Genomic DNA, 4,512 nt, shown 5'->3' with positions numbered 1-4,512 from the left:
GCTTTTTGGAGTTTTAGCTATTATGTGCTTTCAGAGTTCTAATCAATTAAGGTACAACTTCTACATTATAATTCTTGAAATTAGTTTATATACGGGCATGTTTCTATGTATATATGTACTTTGAGAAACTATGTTGTTTTCCAAAGCTTGGTAGGAGAATAGAACTAATAAATTGTTGCGTCAACCAATAGTTCAATTTTTATCATTATTACAAATATGAAGAGTAAGCAATAACTATATGAGTGCTTTCTCTTTCTCGGTGAATCTATCAAGCCCAAACAAGAAAGAAATGGATCGTCCAATTAACATTCATACATCACCAAGGACGTCGTTGTCGTTATCTGAGCAACAAATGATAGAAGAATTTTGGAGGAAGAAACAAGAAGAAATTGAGGTGATTGAGGACTTTGGAGAGCGCACAATCCCCATGACCTAACTCAAAAAGGTCATTTGTGCTGAGAAGGGTAAAATCATGATGATGCTTGACACCCCAACCTTCATGACAAAGGCATGTGAGATATCTGTGCAGGAACTTTCTGTCCGTGCTTGGATGTGTGCGTGTTCCCACAATCGTAGCATCATATTGGTCTCTGATATTGCTGAGGCAATTGCCTCCATTGAGTCCTATGATTTTCTAAATGGTGTTCTATGCACACATCTTGAAAAGTACAAGTCTGGTCCTTGTCTACAATCTACTAATAATCCTCATCACAATAGGTTTATAGATTAGTCATCAACATCCCTGCAACCTCCATCTGATCAGTACCAAATGACACAAATTATTTCTCAATCTACTAGATATAATCCCTTTCTTTGCATTCTCCCACCTTTGCCACCAACTAATGCTAATCACATGCATTTACCCTTTCCACTCCCACCTATTGCATACATGACCAAAGATCTTGGATTCTTTGGGAAAATCATTAGCAACAATGCTGCTGCTTTAGGTCTTGTGACTCCTCCACAGTTACTTCCTGAAGCACTATCCAATATTCCAAATAACTGCTACGTGAGTACCATTAGTTCTACTAATACATATTGTGTTGGTGCCAGCACTAGTAATTTTGTTGCTGAAGATGGAGACATGGCATTCCATTTTCCTTTTGTTCCTACAAAGCCTTTCCATTTATCATCCTTGTTACCAATGGATAATAGTGGTTGTTCTATATATTCTGATATCGCTGAACTGAATCATACCAAACTGGAGGTTACACATATTGCAAATTCTACACATGGCATTAATCTTGAAGCTACTTTCAATGTTGATGATATGGTCAACAACAAAATATGGGAGATGAAACCATTGCTACCAATCATATGAATGTTGTACATGGAGAGTTAGATGCAGAAGTTGTTACTACTACTAATGTCAGTGCAGATGCCAACAATATAAATTGGGATGAAATTGACATGGCTAGCGATTCCATGCTGATGGAGTTTTGGAAAGATGTAGTGGTGAAAGAAGACCCAACACCTTTATCAATGATACTATTCTGCTTCCCAGTGATATGTTAGAACTTGAGGGATGTTGTCATGATCCGTATCTCCTTGATGACATCATGTCTGATACAAGTAACGATGGAAGGCATAGCTAGATGGATTAAAGGCAGGAGAAGGAAACAAGAACATATATATGTAGTGACAAATATTTGTTTTTGTTTATGTCTGTGTCATATGGCTGCTCTAATAAATACAAATAGACTTGCACTTTATCAAATTTGAGCAATCAATTTTGAGCTAGGGAGAGAGATGAGGTCCGTGGACATAGATAAACTAGTTATTGTTGAACCTTGCAAAAATAGGCCAGCTAATGATGTTGTTGGCCAAGACAGCAAAATTCTAGTTTGGTAATCTGAAGCTGAATTTAGTGAAGTCAAATCCACATATATGTTAGTAAGGATAAACCAAAGCCTTCCAAAGAGAACATAGATCTACAAATAGTACTTCCACACTAGAGGGGATTAACAAATTTGTTTGTGATAACAGCTTCCTTCATGGTTGGATCATGCACCAGCCTTTATTAAATGATGGACTACTAAGACATCAAATTGTGCCACAAATCAGATACTCGACTAGTTTGTTTCATGTGAAAGAACTGGAATAAGAGTGGATCCAGTTGGTCACGTTCAAAGCGATCACAGAAAACTGCTACCAAATCATGCCTAGAAATAGAATGGACTTCCAAACCAACAGATTGCAGTAAAAAGGCAGAAGAACAAGTATAGTGCACAGTGGTTAGTTTGGTCCAGACAATAGAAGGAATCTGATAGAGCTTGTAGGACTCATGATGACTCTTCCACAATTTAGGACAGTGACTTCCACCAAATTAGGGGAAATTAAGTTAGGGGCATAGCATGAATAAAATTATAGAGCTGGGTCATCCCACTACTTGCATTGGCTAATGACACCAGAGAAACAGGGGTGAGACTTCCATCCATATTTGGTACCAGTGACCAGAGGCTGTGCTAGGGTGCTAACCACCCCGGAGAGATGATGTGTAGAACGGTGGCCACTAGGCGCTGAAGTCACCTCGGTGGGGGATGTTGCTAGATGGTCGGAGACCGACTTCGTGAGGTAAATGTGCTCGACGTCGAACTCCTTGTTGCTGCGAATAGATGCCTCATGTTGCAACACTTTCTTGTCCACCTTGGAGCAGAGGTTGTCGACACTGAACCTGATATTGTTGGGTAATCTTGTAGTTGGGTCGCTGCAATTCCGCAAGGCTGATAGGAATTGGCAAATCACACGCGCCGCCGCAGAATGAACAGAGAAAAACGGAGTGACGTGGTTGGTGTCAAACTGATACCGAGCGTAATAGTAGTAGGTTACAACGAAGTTCCCTGTGCTGTCCTAGAAGGCGGAGCTCGAATACCAATGGATTCAGATCGGATCATTATGGAATCAAATACGGATAATACTATTTACTACATTTTAATTCAAATTCAGATACAAATACGGATATTATTGAATACAAATGCAAAACAGACATCTCGAATTAGAATTTGCATTCGGATATCTACTAGATTTTGATGATAAGGTATATCTATTTACTTGTCATTTGTTTTAGTACAACAAAATCACTATACATGTAAAGAATATGATTATATAGCACTTGTAATAGCGAAGGTCATAAAATAATATATATAATAAATATTTTAATAATTAAATATATCTATATTTATATCTATATCTATACTTATATTAAAGAGGATATATCTATCTATCTATCTATATATATATATATATATATATATATATATATATATATATATATATATATATATATATATATATATATATATATATATATATATATATAATGGTACGGTGGATATAAATATAGATATCCATATAATAGAGCCAAATAGCAAATGACTAGAAAGCACACATTTACACCACAGACAAACATCCACAGTAATAGAGCCAAATAATAAGGTAACCTTTTCACCTAAAATGACTCAAAAGATAAAGCAATCAAATAACTAGAAAGCGCACCTGCTAACAAACATCCACTATAATAAAGCCAAATAACAAGTTAAACTCTTCCCCTAATGACTAGAAAGATAAAGCTAATGACTAGATAAAGACACCTTTACACCGCAAGCAAACATCCACAGTAACAGAGCCAAATAACAAGATAACCTTTATCATCAAATGACTAGAAAGGTAAAGCAAATGAAAGGAAGTGTGTACCTTTACACAAAAACTGGCATCTAATGTAATAGTGGCAATGCAAGAAAAAAGGTAACCTTTTGAGAGTGTTTATAGCTTGCACGAAATTCGGCTTCATCTCGAACCATGCATTACACAAGCACCTTTATTTCTCATATAGCATGAATCCAACTAGTAGCACACCCATGCCCACTTGATCATCTTAGTTGTCATACATAAGTACACAAGTAATATCTAGTATAACCTGAAAGTTTTTTGATATTTCTTTAACAAAGAAACCATTAAGAAGCAAGCATGTAAGATGGTAAATGACAAACCGATTATAGCTAAAGGATACAAGGGTAAGATGCATGGATAGCATCATGTGTTAACTAATGTGTGAGTGTATTGATAAAACTGTGGAAAAGATGTGTATAGCTACAAAGGATAGCAAAAACAAAAATATATCTATCAACAAGTAACAACATTTTAATATATTAGTTTATCCTATTTTATTTTCCACAAAAAGGTGACCCTTAGTTCTCCTATAAAAGCCACTATATGTGGTGCCCATCCTCATCGATCACCTATTGTGCTTTTTGGAGTTTTAGTTCTTTTGGCTTTCAAAGTCTCTTATCAATTAAGGTATAGCATCTATCTTATAATTCTTGAAAGTAGTTCATATAAATATTTGTTTCTAGGTATATATGTACTTCGAGAAACTATGTTGTTTTCCAAAGCTATGCAAGATAGGAGAATAGAACAGATAAGTTGTTGGATGAATCAATAGTTTATTTTATCATTAACTATATGAGTGCTTTATGTATCCAGGTGAATCTATCAAGCGCAAACAAGAAAGAA

The 4,512-nt window shown here is 35.9% G+C and overlaps 1 pseudogene; it reads left to right on the top strand.

The window, feature by feature from the left end:
* The first annotated feature begins 289 nt into the window (after nucleotides 1-289).
* LOC136504987 (uncharacterized) lies at nucleotides 290-1,595 on the top strand (annotated as a pseudogene).
* The last annotated feature ends 2,917 nt before the right edge of the window (nucleotides 1,596-4,512 follow it).

Source organism: Miscanthus floridulus, chromosome 14 (assembly GCF_019320115.1).
Source record: "Miscanthus floridulus cultivar M001 chromosome 14, ASM1932011v1, whole genome shotgun sequence".
In the NCBI taxonomy this organism is placed as follows: Eukaryota; Viridiplantae; Streptophyta; class Magnoliopsida; order Poales; family Poaceae; genus Miscanthus; species Miscanthus floridulus.
The sequence above is the reverse complement of the archived record's forward strand: the minus strand, read 5'-3'. Positions and strand labels throughout refer to the sequence as shown.